The sequence below is a fragment of the Bactrocera neohumeralis genome, chromosome 6, assembly GCF_024586455.1.
Source record: "Bactrocera neohumeralis isolate Rockhampton chromosome 6, APGP_CSIRO_Bneo_wtdbg2-racon-allhic-juicebox.fasta_v2, whole genome shotgun sequence".
NCBI classification, from domain to species: Eukaryota; Metazoa; Arthropoda; class Insecta; order Diptera; family Tephritidae; genus Bactrocera; species Bactrocera neohumeralis.
In genome coordinates this window covers 66,753,053-66,778,784 of record NC_065923.1, presented here as the reverse complement: position 1 = coordinate 66,778,784, position 25,732 = coordinate 66,753,053, and the positions used below count along the sequence as shown (strand labels likewise).

General features: G+C 34.0%; 1 protein-coding gene and 1 long non-coding RNA gene across 5 annotated transcripts in view; one reads left to right on the top strand and one right to left on the bottom strand.

The window, feature by feature from the left end:
• Positions 1-25,732, top strand: part of LOC126761718 (echinoderm microtubule-associated protein-like CG42247) — a 185,932-nt gene that overhangs the window by 124,610 nt on the left and 35,590 nt on the right. The window lies entirely within an intron of this gene.
• On the bottom strand, positions 1,773-25,078 carry LOC126761731 (uncharacterized). 2 transcript variants are annotated; one of them, XR_007667394.1, is made up of 7 exons: positions 23,456-25,078; positions 18,630-18,824; positions 10,352-10,475; positions 8,767-8,959; positions 8,499-8,711; positions 8,274-8,435; positions 1,773-3,247 (listed from the first exon to the last, which is right to left on the bottom strand). It is a non-coding gene; the product is annotated as an uncharacterized LOC126761731 (long non-coding RNA). The 2 variants fall into 2 exon arrangements; XR_007667393.1 differs by lacking the exon at positions 23,456-25,078 and having other exon boundaries at positions 18,630-19,003.

Genomic DNA, 25,732 nt, shown 5'->3' with positions numbered 1-25,732 from the left:
GGTTAAAGTGAATCCCAACAAGAACGATGTTGCATGTGGCTTTATTTGCGCTATTGTAATCGGGTGCGTGGCGTTAGCTTAATCGTGTTTATGGTTAGCGTGCGGTCAATACAGAAGTTAAGTGCCAGTGAAAAGGTTAACAAGATATTTAAAAGCGCGTAGTCGTCGTTGGTATTTGATGACCCAAAACACTTAACCGCAATGTGTGTGCGTAACTGTTGGGTAGTCATACGATGCAGTTTGTAGAGCTCACTTGAGGAATATTTCTTACAAAAGAGGGAACTGGTACATTTTAAGTTGTAAATTTACTAGTTTGACTCATGAATATGAATTGTTGGTATACAAAATTATTCTGAAGGAAGCCAATGAGTCTAATAAGAATATATGCACCTTATTTTAAAATGCTTTAAATATATTTAAAAAGTATTCTAGGAAAGGTTAGATTTTCGAAAAAAGTTTCCGAGAAGGATTCTTCAAAATAAATTTTAATTAAATTCAAACTATTTCAAAAAGCCGATATAGTGCCGGTATAGTCTTAACTTAAAAATTTATTCGCATTTTTATTATATATAATTTTTTCATGTATTGGTCACTTTAGCTCAAGTACTAAGTAGTCGATTTAAAATTCTGCATTAATACTACTATTAAAATATCTCTACATCGCAGAGACAAATAAAAAAATAATATTTGTAACTTGTAAAATTTTTATAAAGTTCGAGGGAGAAAAAAATTATCACTTTCGAGTAACCGAAATTTTATAAAACTGTTTTTTCAATTTCTTAATTCCTTGAATATTGGGTATTTTAATTATCAGTAACACTGGTCAACACGATTTTTGGGTTTGACATCTACGTGTTAAATTTTAGTTTCTCCTATGACAAAAATAAGCAAAAAAAATTTTTTTTCCGGTTAAAGTTTGCTTTCGTAGAAATTAGAGCAATTTTTCGATGATTTTTATATTTTTTCTGCAATTTCACTATAGATTATAATTAGAAACCTTTTTTTTTTAGATACAAGAGTCGTTTTTATTCAAGATAAACAATAATATATAAATGTAAAATAACAAGAAATTACTGTCTAAAAGTGAATTTTTTTGTATTTCTTTTATGCTCATATGAGCTTTCTCGTATTAAACCCCAAATATACTTATCGATGTAGATCAGCCCAAAGCAAACTTAAAGAACTAAAGATTAAAATTTGAGTGTTTTTCGATGTCTAGAATCAGAACTCAAGCATGAGAACAGAAACCCCAAAAAAAATATTTTTTTGTTGACCGGTGTAATACGTCATTGATTTATATTTTACAATGAGAAGAGATGATAAAATGCAAGGACTAGGAAACTTTTTGACCAGATCAACAGATTCATAACTTTATTATTTATTAACTGCCTGTTTGTCATTTTAGCTCATAACTATTGAACAAGACATTTTCCCAAAGATTGTCGAGAAACATTGTACGACTGAAAACATTGTATCATTTTTTTTGTGAATGGTATTTATTCAGTTAACAGTTTTGTTTTTATATGCATTCTTAAAATATGTGCAAACAAATAAAAGAGATAGCTAAAAATACCAGTTGTATTTATCAAAAACAAGCGGGTGTCTGGACAAGACAATCGAAACAATTGATTTGACACAAGTTTTCTATATGTCTTCATGTAAAATCTCTTTTTGAGTTAATAATAAGGAGTAACGTATGTTACTCATACGCCCCATCAAACGAAAATACTCACCCAATTCGCCAATGAATTTGAATGAAAATACATTGTATGTCTAGCAAATAAATTTTTACATTTATTATTGTTCGTTTCTACTTTACTAAGCAAATGCTCGTTTTACTTCGTACATGCTCGCATATAAATATGCAGACATAGTAAAAGGGAATGTTTGTAATTTTACAACTAAATTTAAATCGCTTGAAATTAAATTTCTTCACACATAAAAGTTATTAAGTAAAGTAAAGTATAAGCAAATATCACAAAAAAAAAACAAACACATAAATAAAATCTGTGTACATTGCAAGTTAATAAGGTTAACTCACGCGAAGACCTTGAATTCAGTGGCATGTGCCAAGAGCAGCAAGAAATACAATTAAATTATAAAACAATATACGAGTAACAGCTACAAGTGCAAGCAGCTCAAATACCGTGAGCAATGCGTTGGCGGCAGCAACTTTATTTGTTTTGTGAGCGCATTAGGGTGGGTCAAAGAAAATAGAATATGCCTTTTCACTTTAAGCTCTGAAAAATTGGTTGGTCTACTCCTCAAAAAAATTCTCTCCACATATGAACATAGTATATAGTATATTACAAAATTCATTTCTCAATATCTACTATTTGAAAAAAGTATCTAGTCTCGTATATATAGGGAATATAATTCTTTAAAAAAATGCTACAATTTGCTCGTAAACTTCACTATGCCACAATTATTCAAATTTAATATGTTTAAGGTATAGTTCTGCATCTTTATGAATTTATCTATCAACCAGTTTATAAGTGAAAATTTTTTTTGGATCACCCAAGGGCACATGACAACTAAATAATGTTTTTCAACCATTAAAGAAAAATGTTGAAAAGGGAAAAAAGTGACTCTGTAAGTAGGCATAGCGGGCAACTTTAGTGAATTTTTAGCTTTGTGCTACGTTAAAATATTCGATAAAAAAGTAAAAATTCTCAATAAAAATTATTTTAAAAGTAAAAAAAATTTCAAAAAAATTTTCAAAAACATGATTTGATTTTTAAATTTTTCATATAATGTGTGTAAATCCCACCAATTACTCAAAACAGTATAATCTGGAGGCATTGATTATCATAACAATTAATTTTTGCTAACTCACATGTTACAAAAAAATGTTATAACACCCATAATATGCAAAAACTAAAATTCACCAATTTTTGCTCGCTTTTATGGTAGCTGCCAAGCATTCAATCATTACTAGGGATTAGCTGCCTCTCGCTTCCTTATACATTCTTTCTCCGTTTTCGTTACTTGCATTCTAGTTGTTGCTGTTTTTCATAGGCGTTCGCACACCTAACTATTGCTGCAAAAAAATTGTTGTCGCTTGTTTACTATTAACCGAACCACGGCCAACATTTAAGCTTTCACCAGATTTTTAATTGCTTCTTAGCTCGCCTACGTTTCGTTTGGCTTTTGCTGTCGACTTTTTCTTGACTACGTGTTACTGTTGCCCACTGCCCAGGCACGCAAGACTAATGACCACTGGCTCCGGTAATTAAAATTCGTAGGCCTGCAATAAATAAAACAATGAGAGCATTTGAAAAAAGTAAACCAGGAGGTGCAAATATAAATATGAGCAAGAGAGAGAGAGAAGGAGAAAGAGTGTGGTAGAAGATGGTAAGAATTTGATGAAAGTAACGGCTTTCAAGTGGGCATCGAATTTTAAAACAAAACAATAAGCGCCCACGAACAGCGTCATTGGCATGAAAAAATGCTTTCTACAAAAGTTTAGGAGCATAAAAATTTAAAACAGTAATAAATCAAAACTTTTAGTTGTTTGGAATCCGAAATTATAAACCATGAAATTCAAGGCCTTGGTGTCAGAGAAATAGTAAAATAACAGTTTGTGAGGCCAGTGGCTTTACTGAGGTTAAGTAGAGATGCTTGGTTCTGGATATAAAAATGATAATTCGAACTTTTCATATACTGAATAAGCTGTGCGACGTTTGGCATCTTCTTTAATGAAAAAAAAAAAATATCGAAGACCTTAAAGTAGATATGATCAGCGTCCGGAACGGAGTTGATTTAGCAATGACTTTCTGTATAGAAGCGGAACGGACCTCAATTTTCGAGATATCGATCAAAAAGCTGTATATTTGTCTAAGCCACCGATATCAGATTACTTTAACATATATGTAGCTGTCATTCAAAATGTCGGACCAAAATCAAGTCCTTGTATAATAAACTTATTTATTTGATGACATATCTCTATAAAATTTGACACGATTATTGTTCAAGTCAAGACTACAATTTCTGAATAAATTGTTGGGAGTAGGCTTCTAGATTTTAATTTGTGAAAAGTATTAAAAGTTCAGTGTAACCGAAACTAACGTCGCTACACAGTATAATAGTTTTGTTCCCCTAACGGTTGTACGTATCACTTAAGGGGGTATTCTGCTCTGGGATTTTGATAAAATCTATTTTTTTTGCATATTTTTTAGCCTTTCAAAAATATGACCTTAGAAGGATTTATCAAAATTCGACTTATTTTCGGAGATACAGCCGATTTTGTGACGTGGCGTCCGTGTTCACTAGATTTGTCTCCTAAACTTTAAACGCGTTTTTCTTGAAACTACTTTTTTGAGGTGGTTGACATGATATCTCAAGTTCTACTGAACCGATTCCTTTGAAATTTGGTATATATCTTCTTTATACAATGCTCTATCGTGTCTGCCTTGGATTTCCAAAAATTTTAATTTGAAGTATTTTTAAAAAAATTCGAAAATGTCGAAAAAATCGGGTCAAAAAAAATTTTTTTTTTCAAGTCGACGCCATTTTTTTTTTTTTTTTTTTGAAAATGGTCAACCCGATAACGACATCCTTACTAATAAAGAATCTTCTTTTTTTTGTGTGTTTAGATCTCTACAAGGGTAATTACGTCGACCAGGACGTACCGTTTTTTTTGAAGCCCCCACTCCACCGGGCCGTATCTCGACGAATTTTGGTTTTTTTTTTGCAATTTTTTTTTATATTATTAAAATGTCAATAAAAAACACATAAAAAATGGATAGTAAAAATGTTTTTAATTTTTTTTTATCGTAGTTTAAAAAATGCCTAAAACTCATGCGTCTAGAATACCTTCCTAAAACTAAGCAAGATAGATATAGGGTTATGTATATATAAATGATCAGAGTGACGAGAAAAGTTGAAATTCGTGTGATTGTTTGTAGGTCCGGCCCTGCAAGCTGTAACTTGAGTGAAATTTGAAATATCTTGATGAAATGCGTTTCTTAATATAAATAAAATTACGAATTCGTAGATGGGCGTAATCGAGTTACTGCCACGTCCACAAACCGCCACTAACCGAAAACCTATAAGGTGCCATAAATAAGCACAAAATTAAGATATAAAACTGGGGCTTGGCCCCGCCCTCTAATAATATTAATCAACACATCTCCATTACTACAACACAACAACCAAATTCGCTCAGCGCAAATATTATAAGAACTCCTTCCGACACTCCGAAAATGGCTGAAATCGGAAGATAACACCGCTCACTCCCAATATAGCGGTACTGATCAAAACTACTAAAAGTGCAATAAATCAATAACTAATTACGCCAGAGACATTAAATTTTAGCTACGAGATGGTATGGAAAAGCTCTATGTGAGCCGGTGAGATAATTGGATACGATTTTGGTGAAATCACATATCTCGGGACCCGACCGACCGATTTGGACTAAATTGGTACGTAACATTCTTCTCATATTCTTATGTCACTATGTGAAAATAGGCGAATTCGGACTACAAACACCTTTACTTCCCATATAACACAATTTTAAATTACAATTTATTCTTTCAAATTCCATTACGCAAATCAAGAAGTAATTAATAAGACGAGATACAATTTTGCACAAATAATTTCTTCAAATATTCCTAACACACTTGAAATTCAGAGAGAATCTTTTCCGGACTGCAGTAACTGTGTATATTATTTTTCAATATATAGATTTTCGAACTTTCTGGTGACTTTATACTGCATATATAGGGCAATATTTAAGTTATCTCAATGAAAATTACAGAATGTGTTTTACTCATAAAATAGATAAAACTTGGCAAAAGCTTGACATAGCCCCATATAACCAATACAGACATATGGATATAAGTATTATTTTTTAGAACGTTGTATTTAATTTTACTTAGGAAGATTAGAAATGCTGAAATATGTGCTTGCTAAAATGCAGACATTGTGATTCAAAATACTATAAACTGGCTTCGAAGTTATATTAATTATCACCAAATCTTGGTAGCATGAAACATTCTATAAAATTGTCTTGAGAACACTTTAATTTTTTTTTCAAGAAATTTAATTTTAGTTTGGATAAGTTATTTTCTATAGTCATTTCCATTATCATTAAATTGTACTGCTTTTTAATATATAAAACAAGATCAGAATAACATGTTAAACCAGATATCAATTTCAATATTATTCACCTCAAATTTGACTCGACCTATACCTTAGCTTAAATATTTTTTTTTAAATTCGATGTAAACATAAGACTACGTATAGTTGGTCCATTTGCCATGCTTCTTTGAGTATCCGATTTTTATCTTCAATCGTCTCATCATGAATTTTCATGTGCAGATAATTTCGTTTTCTTCTTCTTTGCTGGCGTAGACACCGCTTACGCTATTATAGGCGATATTATATCGTTTTAGTAGTAGAAAAAGGCCACTGTAATTCTAATGAATATGAATATAGCCTTATTTGAGTCGCGCTATAGCTTAGCTTTAATATATATTTTTTGCAGATTTGCTTTAAAAATGATAATAGTTGCTCTTGCTTCCGATACTTTCTTGATTATGCTATATTAGCCTCCAATCGTCTTATCACGAGCTTTCGTGTGCATATATTTTGCTTAGTAGCAGAAAAGTCCACTATAAGTCTAACTCAGAGCTGAATATAGTCTGTATTCCATTAATGAATGTTCTTTTTGTGTCGCTCATGTTTAGGTATCAAATTTTACAAATATAATGTCTCTCTTGACTATTTTATTTGGATTTCATTTGCGGGATTCAATTGGGTCATGTTCTATTAAAGCTTTAGCTAATTTCGTTCACACTTGTATGTGCGTCTAGTGCAAATTACTAAGTCTTAAGGAGTTGCTGACTAGACTACATTTAAGAGAAGTCGAAGGTTGGTTTCATCTCTGTTTGTTTTTCATACCAGCCCTAATTACTGTATCGTTTAAGTGACCCTCAATGTACTCTTCAAAAAGTTGACATTTCTATTTTAGAAATTAATATGTGAATAATATTTATTATATTTATAGTATTTCCGAAAATATTTGTACAACATGGGAAAAACAGAAAGCCCAGCATGTATTTACGGAGACGAACCGCTGGTGATGCAAACCATACCTTTTTCAAGTGCCACCGATGGAAAGAAGCACGAAGAACTGTAGAAAACAAGCTCGGAGAACTAAGTTCAGAAAATATTTTAGAAAAAATGATAGCTAGCAGCGAAAACTGGGAAATAATTGCCGGGTACTTGGAACATGTTCTACGCACTAAAAAAAGGGATATGTATGCGGACTCCCAATAGAAGATGAGCCAAATAGCTTGAGGCTGGCTACAAAATCGTAAGCATCCCTGGACGCAGGGAGAGTAAAAATTGACCTGTAATGGGTCCATTTGGAAACCTTGCCCTGAAGTAATGCGAAAGCGGTCCCAGGGTAGGGAAAAAATCCATCATAGAAGGGGGGAGTGTTTTAGTAGGTACACCACTCACGTAGGATGACGATCCCTATACGGGTGCGAAGGCATTTTAAACCCTCCTTACGGCCTAAAAAAAAAAATGATATTAGTTGCTTCATGATTTGTGTACTGGAAAGTAAAAAAATAAATTGGAATTTTAAATTATGCGTTACAGAAAGTAGGCGTGGTTTTGGTCCATTTTTGTGGTTAAATTTTCGCACCGAGATAAAATTTAATGTCTCTTGCTGTTTTCGTTATGAATTTAAGCGGTTTTAGTAGTTTTGAACAGTACCGTTATATGGGGAGTGAGCAGTGTTATTTTCCAATTTCAACCATTTTCATACTGTCGGTAGAAGTTCTTATATAATTTGTAGACAAATTTGGTTGTTGTAGCTTTAGTGTGTTAGATGACATGTTCATTAAACTTATTAGAGAGCGAGGCTACGCTCTCTTTTTTTAAATTTGATGACCCTTGCTACTGCGATCCTCCTGAAGGATTAATGGCGATTTGTGGGTATGGCAGTTGTCCGATTACGCCTATCTACGAACTCAGAATTTTTTTCTACTAAGAAACCTGGTTGGTACCAAGTTTCTTTAAGATATCTCTATTTTTACTCAAGTGAGAGCTTGCACGGACGAATATATTGCTTTACAGACAGTCACCCAGACTATAATAACATAACACTATATCAATGTCGCTTATGTTTATGCGATACATACAACCGTTAGCTGAATAAAACTATTATACCCTGTAGCAACATGTTGCTAAGTATAAAATTAATATTTTCAACAAACATATTTTCATTTTCGAAATTTGTAAACGATTTTGAGATATTTTACATTTTTTTTGGGGCCGTTAATTTACGAAAACGTCACTTATTTTCATCATAGTCATGACAGAATATTGCTTTTAGTGTTGGTTTCGCATTGACTTGCAAAGCAACTCAATCTCATCGCCCAACGAGGCGACGGCTATGTTGGCGGCGGTAGTTTTTTCTGCATCTAAAATAGAAAAGATGAATTGAATAAACTTATCAGTCTCAGTCTGAATCTTGGGGTACTCACAGCAAATATTGTCTCTTCTTGTAGCCTGTATAAGCGAACCATAATCATTGTGCCCATAGCAAGATATATGATCCATGTCAGCATGACATTGCGTGCCGCACCAAATGTCCACCGACGTACAGTGAAATGGTTGGCGCCGGATTACACAAAGCTAATCAGAGTATAGTCATCGAGCCAACTTCGTTTATGTTATCTGCGGGGTATACTTGCCGGCTGTGAAAACGAAGATTATTAATCATATAGATAGATCTTACAATTTTATATTTACATAAACGAATGCCTGCAACGATGGATCGGTCCAAACCACCAGCGTCTTGAAAGGCAGAGATGTTGCATGCTCACCAATTGCTTCGACATAGAGCATGTGCTGTAAGGTAGATTTCAGATTGCTTATATGGAGCCATGATATTTTAGTTTCGAGTTTGTTGAACTTCCCCGATTTAATGGGGTTGTGGTAAACTCTAAGGTAGGAGGAGATAAATAATCTCATATTTATATATATTTATATACTTACTATCTATAATAGATATTACTAATAGGCATGAAAAAAAACTGTTCAATCTGTTAAAGAGTTCTTTTTAGAGAACGAACTAGTTTGACTGATTTAGACTTAGTGAAGTAGTGGAACCCAAACTCCTAGCTGCATTATATACTGACCGTCTTCAAAAACTAAAAATGGTATTTTCCGCCTAAGGTTTCAATTACCATCAAAACATAACCGAATCAGAGAAAATGTGAAATTCCAATTTAAAAGCAAACAGCTCAAAGCCGTATATTCACCTCTTCAAATCACTAGCCACATACTTGTATAGTACTCGCTCAAGAGATACGTTCGTTTAAGAGACCGTAGGCTATGCATTGAGCTCGAAAATCAGATATTTATAAATTTATTTCTTCTAGGAAGTCCGAAATCAAAGGAAAATTGTAGAAGAAGTCTAATATCATACGCTTCCTTTTATTCGAATCCATTGAGAATACTTTCAAACGGGAGGGGAGCCACCAAAGAAAAATTCTCGGGAAGAACGCATTAATTTTGCTAGATCAGAGTTCTTTAATATACATGCTAATTTTCAGAACCCATTGCCGACAAATCCATTAAGATTATAACAAGAGATAAAATACTTTCCAAAATAGTTTAGAGGTCGGTTCGCTTCTGTATTTTTATAGATGTCACAGCTAAGGATTTTTCAGGATGCCTTCATGCAGGATAATATTGTCGATAATTGGTGTGAAAGAATACCTTGACTCAAAACCCAATGATGCTATATTGAAACATACGAGATATGCCTCACAGAAAAGTACGAAATCGGATTTTGTTGCAATAGTTAAGAGTTTTTTGTCTAGACAATGGTGAAGCGCACTGGTTTTGGAAAGTATTTTTTGAAAACACTTTGATTTTGGAAATCTTAACATCTTAAAATGCTGATTCTTGCAGTTTCTCCCTCCTAGTGACCCTAGTACCTAGTGACGACACATTTGTAATGTGAAACGTAGGTTTTCAAAAAGGAAACTCCTACGAAATATACAAACCGCAATGTTTTTATATACAGCAACATATGTTTGAAGACTTCGTTGTTCAACTGTATTTGTAATGAAAGTCGTATTTCACTCTCAAATATCACAACCAAACGAACAGAAATATTTTTCTACTTGATTCGTATTTATAACTTTGTAATCTATGTAGTCTCCTTGGTCCCTTCCAATTTAGTATTGGCAAACTAGAGCTAGATCTTCCAGTCCTATTTGAACTTCAAGACTTTCTACTGTTGAATTCAATTTCTCTGAACAATTTGTACAATATTAGTGGCGAGTTGATATTTTCACTCTTCATTCACTCATTCATTAGCACTCACCTGTAGATAATCATCTCATGCGAATGTGAATGCCAACTCAATTGCATCCAGGTCGCACAGTGTGATGTAATCGACAACCAGTAGGGCGGCGAGATTGCACCAAAGGTATTATTCTTGTTTGTGGCTATAAATGAAATGAGAAAATATGTATTTTTGTCAGCAAGCGACGCCATATCCAGATAAAAATAGTAAAGCTGTGGTTAACGAAAATAAAATCAAAATTTTCAAAAATATCTAACAAAACAAGCACAATGAGCCAAGTCCACCGCATTTGTTCAGATAATGCCAGTATCTTTTGTCAAAACTGTATCTGCTTAGCTATTTATATTTGTGTGTGTAAGTAGTTGTCCTGTAGAAACTATTTTTCAAATCCCCTAAATGAAGTAAATCAGAAATAGTTATCAAGGAGATAGAGTTCGTCTCGTTCGAGAATGACTAGAATACATAGATCGATATACCCAAAGTAACTATTTCAAATTTGGTACTTAAATTCCGAAATTGGTATATTTTATCGTTGCAAATCTTACTAAGAGGATTCTTTAAGAAAAATATATCAACATTTTGACAGATTTTCTAAAAATAACTTAAATGTACTATAAGAACTTCATTGTCGGTTTACTTTTATCTACTATTCATAATTAGCTTCCAAAAAATAACTTTAACAGATAGAAAATTCATCTCATTGATTTTAGAGACTTTTCCTTTTTATCTTGTGCTCATAATCTCTATCTCTCTCTTTCTCTCTTGAGAATTGTTCACATTTGATTCATTGATCAAGGCCTGTTACGACTTAATAAACCTTTTTCTTATTCTGAAGACTCTCACTCGCACAGCTCTCATTTTGTATATAAGTTTTTTGTATGTGTGTGATTCTTATGGGTCTGGAAAGATCTCACTTTATAGTTGATTAGTTTTGATATATTCCTGGGGTCATTGATCGCAGCTTTCATTACGTCCCTTTTTCGAGAAAAACCCATTTTGATTAATGTTGTAGATATGAAGCGCGTCAATGTCAAACACAAGTGTTTATTTTGACAGCTGGTTTGATAGCAATCCTCAAGAAAATTGTATAGCAATTTTAGTCCTTAATAGCACCAGCTAATTTTTATGATGATTTCTATGATATATTAGTTATTTTTTTCTTCTCACTTCACACATCTTCTTCTGTTAAGTCACATCCTTGTGGTCAATGATATAAGCGATACACACTTAGTTCTATGAAAAAGTTGGTCAATTGATATTTAAGTGGCCGAAAGTTCGAGAGTTTGTGGACAAATTCAATGAGAAACAATCAATAAAGATGTAAAAAATCTGTAACATACTTCTTGTAAGCGTGTTAAATCACTTAAGACTTGAACTTCCAACAGCGCTGGTAGTGGTCATCGTTGCCTCCAGCCTGTAGCTGAGTTCCTTACCTTTGTTGGCTTCACGCCTTTACACTTTTTTGAACAGTTTTATAAACTATCTCTATTTATATCACTCAAACATAGCTTCACACATACTTTCGACTCTTTTCCAACTATTTTACAAATTTTCACACTTGTTAGCCAGTTAGTCAGCCAGCCACGTACTTAAATCTACATTCTTATACAATAGACTTGCACATATTTATCCTCTTACCGCATGCATATATGCATGAGCCACAGACAGGTGACTAATGAAAATATATGAAAATAAATTTGCAGCTATTCGCTATGGGTGTCATGCACCCATATATGCTCACATGCACTTTTGGTAAGAGTCATGCCGGCAAACCTTGGTTAGTTGAATTTTTGCAATATTCGCACGCCATAAAAATGAAATTCGACAGCTTGCAGGAGCATGAAAAACCATGTGTAGTGTGTAAAAATGTTTGTTGTGGTAGTTGTTGTTGGTAATGTAGTAACATGCAGCTAGAATTGTGCGGGATTCGGTGTATGGAATCCCGTATTATTTGAAAATATTAAATTAAATATTAGGTTGTCAAAAAAGTCTTGCGGTATTTTCGCTAGTTGGCGCTGAAAGCGCGTAGCGCTAGTTTTATTCGTCGCATCGGGTCATGCTATACCTTCTTGGAAAGCGCATTTTACGCGCTAACACGTGTTTGATTGATTTTTGTTTCTTTTAAGTCGTTCGTGAGTTATAGCGTCGCAAACATGGAGCAAAATAAAGAGAAAATACGGCATATTTTACGGTACTGCTTCGATAAGGCAAAAAGGCATCTCAAGCCGCCAATAAAATTTGTGCAGTTTGGACCCGATACAGTTTCCATTTCCACCGCACAACGATGATTTCAACGTTTTCGTTCTGGTGTAGAGGTGGTCGAAGATGCGACACGCTCCGGTAGGCCTGTCGTCGAAAATTGCGATAAAATCGCTGAATTGGTTGAAAGAGACCGGCATAGTAGCAGCCGTAGCATCGGTCAAGAGCTGGGCATGAGTCATCAAAAATTCATTTCAATTTCAATAAAAATAAAAATTTCAATAAAAATACCGCAAGACTTTTTTGACAACCCATTATTAGTATGAGTTTCTCAATTATTTGGACACCGAGGTCTTATATTGCTTGAAACGGTATATGGATTTAATGATATGCCTTTGAGTTTTAAGATGATATTAAGAATTTTAGCATTGCCTGTTGATGGCTTCTCGATTTACAGAGTAGAATTTGTTTATGACTTAACACAGAAGATTTCTTTCTAGATTATGTTAATACCGAGTTGCCGAAAGAGACCGAAAAGTTGACAGTTGAGAGAGTATAAACTCCCAGTAAGCAATCCATTTGTTCAAAAGACGGCTTGATCTAGAAAATGAGTGGCTTTCTTATTGTTAGTAGCGTTATGTTGAAAAATCAATCTACGTGGATAGGGATCACAGCCCCTTAGTCGCGCACAGCGAGCAAAAAGAAATATGCAATTTGGTTTTTCATTTAAGAATTTGTAAAAGCTAATGGGTAGTCGAAAAAGTCTTTTCGTATTTCAAACTTCAACTTATTCATTTTTATATTTAGAACGAACTTTAATGAAGCAAATATGTACCATTTTTGATCGATCGACAATTTTTTGTGAGTGTAAAACTTGTTGGGTTTAGCGATGAAAAACTGCGACAAGTAATTTTCACAGGCTTCTCTTGAAGCCAACTTTACTCCATTAAGGGAGTTCTGCATTGACCGAAAAAAATGGTATTTCTGTCACCATTGTATGGATGTGTGTGTGTATTCTTCCTGCATGACAGCGACGTGTCGACAATATATGAGTTTTATTTTATTACGAAGAAAATCTCAGTCCATTAATCAAACGGCCTGCTGACCTGAGTGTTAATGGGTGTGCATTGCCTTCAGTTCTTATCAATGCGGTCATATACATACTTTAAAAATCTACTGTCAGGTAAAAAATTCATCCAACTCAGTTGGTTCGTTTTTAACTCTTAAAATATTTTCCGTTAAAATATTGAAAGCCCGTAAACACTTCTCTTCTAGGAAAAAAATGGTAGAGCCATGCTGTTCTAGGATAAGCGCTACGCAACTCATCACAGAGAAGAGAAAATAGTGAAGACAGCCTTAGAAATGCACTAAAACAATTCGGAAGACTATAAAAATGTTTTTGTTTTTCTACTTTTCAATACCGATAGTCCCGAAGCACTAAGCGCAACCAGTACACAAAACACTCAAACTTGCTATTGCAATATCAACCGTGCAGTCTTCACTTTGCCACAAGGTGTAAAATATTAGGGCATTTTTAACATCCGGTTGCAGGCGTTCCATACATATACATGTCATATATAAACATATATGCATATTACACAGCAGCCATGCACTGCATGCTCGGGTACTACATGACGTATGAGCGACGTAGGAATTATAGAGATTGTGTGCCGGCAGCCGGGTCGAACGATAGCGAGTTTATTGTTTTCGTTTTGGATTTTCAGCATTTTTTGTTTTTTTTTTACTTATTTTACAACCACACACAGTTTTGTATACACAAGTAGTTGCGTGCATGTACGTGTAAGCGTGCATAAACTATCTCATACTGGGCGCTCCTCTTCAACGAAAAATTTATATGCGCTAATAATTTTTTTCGATACCTTTGCTTTTGTTTTCGTGTTTGCTTGCTGCTCTGGCTTTGCCTAGCGTATGGAAATTGCCAAATTGACCGTGACTTCAATCTGTTTTGCATAAATTGCAGACAATTGAATTTCATGACGAGTAAACTGGTAGTAAAATACACCAGCATAGGTGAAAGCAATTTTCGGCGTGTGTGGCTGAGTGGCTCTTGCAACTGCGGATACTAGTTTATGTGAAGTTTGGCACAAAGCAGCAGCGTAATACGCAATCAACTTTAAGTGCGATTGGGAAAACATATTTACATAAAAAGTCGTACGCATGTGTGCGCACAGTGGGCGTTAAAATAACGGTTAGCTGACTTTACCAAGTTTGGGTGATGTTGTAGCGGTAGTACAGTAAGTAAGCCACGCATTCAATCGAAAAGGTCTTAAGGGGCTATACCAGTGTGACGCATGAAAAATCAGGCGATTTTCGTGAATTTATTCAAAAGAAAGTACTAGATTGAATGTTTCGATGTTCTATGGACGTAATAAAGTATATTTTTAGCAATATGAAAAAAAATTTTTTTTAGAAAAATATTGAAAAATAACGGAGTTATGTGCTGTCTGCGGAAGTGCCGAAAAAAAAGTGCCTCAACTGCTGGCATGATTCCGGTCGAATGAGTAGCTGAATTAAAAAAATTCAAAATGTTTATTAAACTTAAACATATTTTCTAAACAATGAACTACGATCTTTAAAAAATATCAAAAATTAAGAAAATGGCGTAATTTAAAAAAAAAATCGGTTTTTTACGAAAAAAATGGTGGTTTTTTTAATGCCAAATTGACAATTTTCAACTAATCGTAGTCTATTGTATAGCAAATGTATTCAACTATATCCAGTTTTAATTTGAAGTCGGTCGGTCAATTTCTCGTTGAGTTATAATGTCAGCAATTTTGAAAAATGTAGCTTCGAGAAAAACGCGTTTAAAGTTTCACTTATATATGTTAGCACCTCTGAGCGGTCGCTATTTAGAACGCTGCGATTCAAAAACTATTGAAGATACGACCTCGCCGATTTCACAGGATATTTTTGAATATATAAACTATCGAAAAAGCAAAAACAAAAAAAAAATTTTTTTGAAAGTGTCACACTGGTATAGCCCCTTAAGTTTATTATTCATTATCTGTGTACGCCGCCTAACTTAACGTCCTTGTATAAACATTAATTTCATTCAGCCGAAATTTTTGGCGGTGAATGCCAGTTGCTGCCTCCGCAAATGTTTTGGTTGGCCTCAATTCCTTTGGACAATTGCTGGCTGTGTTTTGTACTTGAACTTTGCCAGCGGAGGCCTGCATGAAATGCTGTGTTCATAGTCGTTCAAATGTGTGTGTGTGTGTATCTTAAGTCTTCTATTAGCTGTGCCGTGTTGACCTTGTCTATTTGGCCTTAAATATGCAATTTGACGGCAATTATAGACATTTGGCGAGAAATTTCCGCAGAATTGAACTTTTGAAATGTTGCTGTCATTAAATTACATGATATTCAGTTGTCTAAGAGTATGTCCCATTCAATAGAATGTTGCGCATCTATAGTTCTTAACACGTGGACTAGGTTACCTTGTATTGGGGGAAGTGGCAATAATTTGGCAACGCATAATATATTTTGCTATCGAGTATAAATTTGATTTTTCCACGTTTTTACTAACACCTATACATCAATGACGTTTCAGGTCAGTGTTAATTTTCAGGCCGTGCACAGCTATGACGTTGCTTGGCTTCATAATATCTTGATTGTTATATATGTATATATTATACATACATATGCAGCGTTGTGTGTGCATAATAATTATATTTCCCATTGACACTGCAATTTTGCGGTCAAAGCAATTATGCGCTATTTTAAAGTTAACTGAGAAAAAATTTTAATTCGACTTGGTCAACACGCTTCCGTGTGTCGGAGGTGGCTAGTTGAAAGTGGAAAATTGAGTTTAAGTGTGGAGTCCTAGAAAATTTAAAGGCCATACATTAGTAAGTACAACTAAAATTGAAGTACAAATGAATTTTTTCGTACTGAAATATATAAACCAATTTGGATTTACTAATTTGATATTCAGTAATATAATATTTTAAATTTGGTGTTAATTTAATATAAATTTTTACTTTAATATTAGTTTTAATTTGAATTTCTGTTTAGACTCTTGATTTTAATTTTAGTTAGCTGAAATAAGTTTTTTTTTATCAATTATTTTAAGGTTATTTTATATTAGTTATACATTTTCAATTAAAATTAAATTATTTCATATTGCCAATTGGCAATCACTCTAATTTTATCTTACGTTTTAATTTTAAATTTAATGTATTACTTTAAGTTTTAATTTTTATATTAGTTTTAGTTTTTTTGTTTCTAAATTTTTAATTTAAAGTGTAATTTTAACTAAAGTTGCAATTTATTTATATCCTTTTTTTTTAATTTTAACTTTAATTGATTTTAGTTTTTTTTAACTTTAAATTTCATTTTAATTTTTACTCCAATTTTTTTTAGAATGTTGTTTTTACTGTTTGTCGTGAGGACATAAATGACGATCAACATGTGAGCCAATCAAAATCCGTGATCGCCGGGAATTCCATCGAAACTGTGCGTGAATTCAACGAAAATCAGTCGAAATCATCATTGAAATTCATGGTAATGGAATTGAACATCTCCAAAACAACGATTTATCGCATTTTGACCGAACATTTAGGCTTACGAAAGGTGTGTGCACGATTTGTTCCGCACAAATTGACTGACGACCAAAAATTGCTCAGAATCCATCATTCGAAGGACATCATTGTGACCGATTATTTGACCAAAAATCACCTTTTAGCCATTAACCACTCCCCGTATTCACCTAATATGGCACCGTGCGACTTCTTCCTTTTCGGAAAAATGCATTTGCCCATGAAAGGAAATCGTTATGCAGACGTAGTGGCCATTCAAAAGGTTTGTACCGGCATACTGGCGGCCATACCGGCCAACGACCTAAAACACTCGTTCGACAAGCTTTTGGACCGTTCAAAATCTGTATTGAAGCGGAAGGAGCCATTTTGAATAAAATAAATTGATTTTGCCGAAAAAAACATTTGTTCTGTTTTTTTTTTAAGTGCTGTTTTCTGTCTCAAAAATTATAATTAATTCACGTACAACATAGTGTAAAGTAATTTTTCCCAAAAACCTATAAACCCATGGCATAACGCTATAATGTAAACTGTATGCTTCACACGAAATTTAACGCTCATACAATATTTGGCGTATAAATGATAAATAATGCGATTGGGTATAATGAAATGAAGCCAAAACATTGAAAAGAAAGAGTGAGCTGCAAAAAAGCGGCTTAATCTCGCTATTTTTTCTACTCCTTTAGCGCTCCCTTGTGCGCAGAGTTTTTGTTAAAAATTCAATTATAAATATTTTGTGGTGATAAAAAATTAAATATTTACATAAATAAATTGCTCATATTAATGCGCTTTTGTATGCAATTTTCATTGACGACTTTTCTGCTTATTGGAAATATTTTTCCTGCCATAAAATGTAGCATGCTTTTGTGCGCGGCGCACTGATGGCATAGCGAAATGAGCTTACGCCGTGGCTGCTTTGCTTTATACGCACTCGGGCAAGTTTATATAGAAATATTTGCGTGTAATATTGAAAATTTCATATAAAGGGTGTTGGTTTTGTTGAGTTATTTTATTTAATAGTATTATTTTATTTTTAAGCTTAGATAATGAAGTTAAATGTTTAAAAAAGTTTAAATATTTGAAAATATTTGTGTCCATTTCTGAAGTTTTAATTTAAAGGGTGTTGTTTTAAGAGAGTTAACATTTCTTTTTCAACTTTTTTTTTTTAAGCTTAAATATTGACGATAGAGACCCAAAATTTCAGTATCAAAGTTTATGTGGCAAAATTTTTTGCCTATTATCACAGTTTTTAAATAAAGGGTGTTTGTTTTGAGGATTTTACTTGCTCTTTGTTTTGCTTTAATATTTTTATAAACTAGTTTAAAAATATATTTAGTTGCAATTTTTATATAGAGGGTGTTACATTTGGTTGGCTCAAATTTTTACACTTTCTTTGTTCTAATTTTGATATACAAGTATACAAGTATATGAAAAAACTGTTCAACAAAAAGTAAATTTTACTTTTAAAGCCACTTTTCTTTATCGTGACACCCTGTTAATTGTTTTTATTCTACGTATATAAACCAATGTAATCCACTCACCTCCACTGAATGATCCAAATTATTGGTGATACGTATAACACGTCCGGCGCGGCGTTTGATCGAGCCCGGTGTGGTCGATAATGTGTCCAAGTCAGCCTCCATAATCGATGGCTTACGACTGGCCGGTTTCGAGCCCCAACCCTGATTACCGGGCGAGGCGTACCACATGCCGTTCTTTTTACCGTAACTAGCCGGCTGTTGTAAAATTTGGTGAAACAAAATATTTTCGTTGAATGCGGTCGATTGATTGTTCGGTGGATTGTTGACGTTATGGCGAATTGCAATTGTTGTGGCATGAAAGAAAGTGGAAGAAAAAAATGGAAAATATTGTGGATAAATAATATGGAATTAACGTTCGAAATCCGTTGCCGTTGGCAATATTGGAAAAAAGATATATAATTTTCGTAACATTTATGTTATAAGTGGAAAGAGCATATGCGCTCTTGTGCGTGTAAGTTTGTAAAGTGCCTTGTGAGCGAGTATTTCGCACAAATCTGGAAGTAATTAAATTGTGGCACGCACGTGAATACACACACGCACATACGTGTACATATACGCATTTGGAACACAAACATATATTATATACATTGTGTGCACATTAGGGGTATAACTTTTTGAATTTTTTTGAAAAAAAAAAATTTACATGACATAACACGATGAGGAAAAGTAAAAAAATGATAACTGCGTTTTTAGTTTTTCGATTTATTTCAAAAACTTCACGCAGAATTTAAATTGAAAATTCGTATGAAAATTTCTTACATATGCCAAGAAAAAACACCAGATGAGATTATGTTCTTTTCTTTGTGTCTGTTTTGTTTTGCTCTTCTACCGTTCCGTTCGTCGTATTTTTGCATATGACAAAAATAGATAACGGTAAATTTGAGTAAATGCTTTATGAATGACTGAAACTTCGTATAAGCGTCGCGCCAGTTGCCTTTATTTAGCAGTCGGTCTCTCATTCGGTGCGTGGCGGCCGGGGTGAAAGTGTCTTTTTTAATTAACAATGTTTTTCAATTCAAAACAATGTCTTTTAATAACAAAAAAAATTTAGAATTTTTTTTTGTTTTCTTGTATTTATTTACAATCTATCAATAAGAAGTTTTAAAAAATTCAAAACAATGGGAATAACAATTTAATAACATTTGAAAAATCTAAAAGAACAAAATTTTTTTTTTTTTCAAGTCCCCTTGATTGGCCGGCACAATCACCCGACTTTTATTTATTGTTACAAGTCTATCAATAAGACAATAAAAAAATGGACAAGTTCGAAAAAACAGTGAAAAGAACAGCCTAATTTATTAATTTTCCGTTATAAAAAATAACGGTTCTTATACAAAATATTAAAAAGTTGCTTAGATTATGCACAGCTTATTATTGGATTGATTTTGTTTTTGTTTTTTTTTTAACAGTAAAAGAATAAAGTACAAGTTTTGTTGTTTATGAAAGTTATCATGATATATTTACCTGATAATATTTTTTATGAAAGAAGAAATGATTTTCATTAGAAAATACCCTTTTGGGCTTATGAAACACGTGATATATTTCATAATATATGAAAGAAGAAATGATTTCATTAGTTCCCTAACTTGAATTGCGCTTGAAGTTACTCATACGCCATGTGCTTCTAACTTTTCAAACGAAATTTAATTAATATTTTCAACTAACATGCAAATAATTAATATGGGAAAATGATTCTCTAAAATAAGCTTTAAAAATAATCTTCAAATAAATAAGAGAGAAGAAAACAGAAAAGCCTCAACATCCTCCAAACCAAAAGCAATACAAAGCATAACTCAGCATAAAACTTGACAACGTGCCAACTAGGCGGTTTACCTAAAGCAAAATAAATGCAAACACAAAATGCCAAGCGAGTATGAGAAAATACAAATTGAAAGGAAAACCCGAAAAAACTAAATTAAAAGTTGCGGTGGAAAGCAACTAAAGTGTTAACTAACAGTCTGAAAGCAAAAAAAAAAACGCAGCCAAATAAATTAATTATAAATGGAGAAAAATAGTTAAAAGCAAAACAAAATTAATGCAAAGTTGTGTGCGATAAATGGAGAAAATTATTGCGGCTGCTGCGGAAACAACTCGGACGGCACGCCGACTTGCTGTCTGCATGTTTGCCCAACACAAATTAAATGCAAACCAAACAATCTGCAGCAGACAGACTCGAAATTTGTATACCAAAAAAAAAATAACAATAAAAAATACAAGTGGTATTGAAAGGAAGTTACGTGAAAACAGCGTTGTATTAGTGGCGCCGGTAAGGATAGACAATGGAACTATATAAACGTTTCTATAAATGTGTAGAGAAGCAGAATTTCTAAAAGTTTTGTCGTAAAATGACGCTCAGAAGAAAAAATGTAAATTTAATTACGGCGCGATTAGCTGAAAACAATGAAACCTAGAAAAAATTACACGAAATATGTAGTGGGAAAATTTCAATTTATTGTCTAGAGAAAAAATTAGTTAACTAAGTGCATCCAAAAATACCTGGTGGTTTGTATATGTAACTATTTAGAAAAGTAGTGTAAAAACGGATAAAACTAAAAGTAATTGAACATATAGCGTCATAGAAAACTAGTTGTGAAAAAATTAGTGGAAGAAATAGTAATATAAGTATAATATAATAAGGAGAGTATTAAAAATAATCAAAAAAAATTGTCTCACTCTGAAAACACTACTAGAGGACTGCATTGTTAATTAAACATAAAGACAATATTTTGTGGTTTACTATGCGTAGTTTTAGCAAATTTAATATTAATTAATTAGGATAAAGCCATGCGTAGAAGTCCACGCAAGTGAAGAAAGTTCCCTGAGCGCCATTCACTTGGGAGTGGCCAGGAACGCTTGTTTTACATATGGCTTTAGCAGCTCACGACTTCCGGTCTTAGACCAAGTATTGTCTGGGTAGCTAAAAAATATCGGTTTGAAAGCGAGCTAAAGTGAGAAGGCGAACCATCTCTCCCCACGTTTGCTGGATTTGTAACCAGCTACGTAAACAAATACCCCTAATGAAAAGAAAAAAACAGCCTCGAATGAGAGACAACCTTTTGATTAATGTAAACATATTAAGGATTACGATTTAAGAACATGCATCTGGAACATCCGGTCCTTTAATTGAGAAGAGCCTATCATATGGTGATGGACGGAAGACGTGCGTGCGTCCTAACATCGACTCTGACCATTATCTTGTTGCAGCCAAGATACGCACACGTCTCTGTTCAGTAAAAAACGCACGTTAACAAACACAAGGAAGTTTCGACGTCGAGAATCTGCAAACACCACAGATAGCCTAACGATTTTTTTCTCGACTTGTTCTACTGCTCTTTGAGAGCACTCATCAACTCGGTATAAGGGAACTGTAAGACGGCATTTCAAGCTCCACACGTACAGTTGCAACCGAAACCATAGTTTTCGGAAAAGACAGAAGTACAGCTGGTACAATGAGGAGTGCCGTGTCGCAGTGGAGAGAAAACAGACTGTCCACCAGAGGCCGAAATGCGAAGATCTAGACAAGTTAGCCGAAAGGGGCAATACTCGAAATTTTATACGAAAAGATGCGGCGACAAACAGAAGGTTGAAAAACGGGAGCATGCTATTGTAAAACCCCTCGAGGTGATCTAGTGACTGATTCCGAGAGCATACTGAAATTATATAAGGAACACTTCTCCATTCTGTTGAGTGGCAGTGAAAGCATAATACCTGGAGTTGGTAAAGCCAGTTTCCAGTTCGATGACGATGGAGCAGACGAAATTGCTCGACCATGAATAACTTTAAGTAGCGACGAGCACGCTTACTTCCTTGTAGAATATGATCGGACGAAAGCAATGCCGACGATTGTAATTTAAGTGTGCTCTACCCAATCCACAAAAAGGGAAGCCCCACAATCTACGCCAACTACCGTGTGATCTGCCTCCATATCGCATTTAAGGTTCTATAGAGCGTACTGTGTGAAAGATTAAAGCCCACCGTCAACAAACTGATTGGACCTTATCAGTGTGGCTTTAGACCTGACAAATCAACAACTGACCAGATATTCACCATGCGCCAAATCTTGGAAAAGACCCGTGAAAAGAGGATCGACACACACCACCGCCTCGACGTTTTCAAAGCTGCTTTTGACAGCACGGAAAGGAGCTGCCTTTATGCCGCTATGTCTCAATTTGGTATCCCCACAAAACTAATACGGCTGTGTAAGCTGGCTTTGAGCAACACCAAAAGCTTCGTCAGGATCGGCAAGAACCTTTCCGAGCCGTTCGACACCAAACGAGGTTTCAGACAAGGCAACTCTCTATCGTGCGATTTCTTTAATACATTCCTGGACAAATAACTCGAGCTGCAGAACTTTATCGAGAAGGAACAATCTTCTACAAGAGTGTACAACTTCTGGCGAATAAAGACCAAATTCTACAAGCCACTTATCATCCCCGTCCTGCTATATGATGCAGAGGCATGAACGTTGACAATATCTGATGAGTCGGCGTTACGAGATTGCGAGAGAAAAAGCCCGGCGAAAACGACTGGCGCGCTGTTGTAAAGTCAGCTATAACTACGTAAGCGGTGTCTTCGCCAATAAAGAAGAAGAAGTGGTAATGTAAATTAGTTGTAGTATACAAAACTATTAGTACAAATATCTATAAAATGTAATGGAATAACTATTTATCAAAATGGTAGAATAAATATTAATATGAGTTATAAAAGGCCTTAATATTTTTTAATATTAACTTAATTTTTGTATATACAAATACATATAAAATATTACATACATTATTATAACAATCTGTATTTATATTATACCATACTTGTATCATATTACTAACCCAAGACTTGGTGGGCGATGAGAGCATCACAAATGGCGAACTTTCGTCGCTGTTCTCATACATTTAAGCTGCCGAGTTTAATTAATTTCCCCACAAATATATGTGTATCTGTATAGTTGTTTTTTAATATTGTTTTTTCCCTCTCTTTTTTAAAGGGTTTTCATCGAATTTTTTGTACACACATAGACCTGCATTTGTTTACATACATGCTTACTGTTGCGAGTTCACTGCTTTATACACGCTCTCGTTTGTTTGCATTTTATGCGAAATTAGTTTCCCGCAGCGTTCTCAGTTTAAATGCATACAACAAAATTGAAACAAATTAAATAAAATGAAATTATTTTAATTGAATTTAAGTTGCCCGAAAGGCAAAAAAATGACGGAGAATGAATGAGTTGGTATCGTTGTGAAATGGTGCTACATTATTATATGAATATAGGCGAGTATACGTATATGTATGTTTGTATGTGTACTAAAACGTAGCGGTAGCAAAAGGAATTTTCAAGCTTGCGGCAGTATAAATTTATATCATTAAGGGATTAATGGGGATTAAATATTATTTTTTTCTTCAATTTAAGTTGCCCTAATCTCTTATCGACATATCTATCTATTGGGAAGTAAGTTGTACAGTCTCTTTTTAGAACCACAACAAAAATTTAAAATGCTAGTTTTTGGCCTTCTAGAGTTTTCACGATTTTATATTATCAAATTCTCTTATCAACTTTTCGGGGAAATTATTCTAATTTTTCCTGCAGTTAACTTAGTTGCTTTCCTTTGCTTCCAAGCTAAGGGCCTTACCAATCTCTATTTCATACTTCTTCACCTCTTATTTCCAGGTGAAAATATATCGAAATTAGTTCGCTAAGCAAATATACTACTGGCGTGACAGCGGTCGGATTACGCTCATCCACGAACCTGTTCTGATGTTATTGCCAAGGAAGATATATACCAAGTTCTATAACGAAATCTCTAGTTTTACTTAAGTTACAGCTTGAATGGGCGGACGGACGTATCGACAGCCAGACAGTCAGGTGATACGTACAACTGTTAGATGATCAAAACTACTATACTTTGTAGCAACTTGTAGCCAGAGTATTACGAGCAATATCATAATTTTACTTATTTTTTTTAATTCAAACTGGCCAGTGTGAAAAAATGTAGAGAAACGCGCTACTCCCTCCCACTCCCTCGCCTCTGGTCGGTCATTTAAAGTGGGGTAATTGAAAGCGTTTTAATTTAATTGCACTTTAAATGAGTTAAATTCACTTTGAACGTGCAGGCAAAGACATAAGTACATGCACACAGTTAAAAGGTAAATCAAAAACAAAAATCGTACAGCAACAACAATAGTAAACTTACACAACAACATCAGTTGCTGCGTGGAATATGTAAAATAAGAGAAAACAAGGCACGCGCCTGCAGTGAACTATTGACCGCGGAGTGCAAACGGTCAACAGGGCGTATGAGTGACCGCTGACGGGCAACTAAATAAACGAGTGGCAGCAAATAAACTCAGTTGGTTGTCACACGCACACAGAACTATGTGGCTTGTATGGTACTAGACTGCATGTGCGGTTAGTAGATGCTGCATGCACATTCCTACAAATGTATGTGTGTGTATGTAATTGACTGTTATATACCAAAGTGATGCAACAATGGGTGACATAATGGTTGTTTGTATGTCCTAAAACTTTTGGAAAAGGCCGCTGTGCCATGCGTTAGAGTGCATACAAGTTTGCTACTACGACTTTTTTTGAATTATTATTTGTACCGAAGTTTCATTGAAAATATGCAGAAATATTAAACGCTATGCCACAAACAATTATTAAAATTATTTTTATATTTTTTTTTAATAAATTATTTTCATAATTTTTTTTTAATACAAAAATTTTCCCATAAAATTTTTTTTTCAAAAAACTTTAGATTTTCAACACAAACTTTTTTTTCAAAACATTTAAAATTTTATTTGCAAGAAAAAAAGTTGTAACGCACTTTAATGGAAATTTAAATGTTCACAGCTATAGTTTAGGGTTTACTGTTCATAAAATTGTATTTTATTATTTTCATATTTTTTATTATAAAAATACGATTTTCACTCCACATATGCGCAACCACTTTCGTAATACTTGACACGACTAACCTTCTCTATGTCTGAGTTATTGCAAAATATTTTTCATCATTGCGTACAAATAAATATGGCGGCGTTACGCTTGAGCTGCCGCGCGACGACTGCCGTCACAATTGCGATTTAATATATTCTCAAGCGTGGCAAGACAA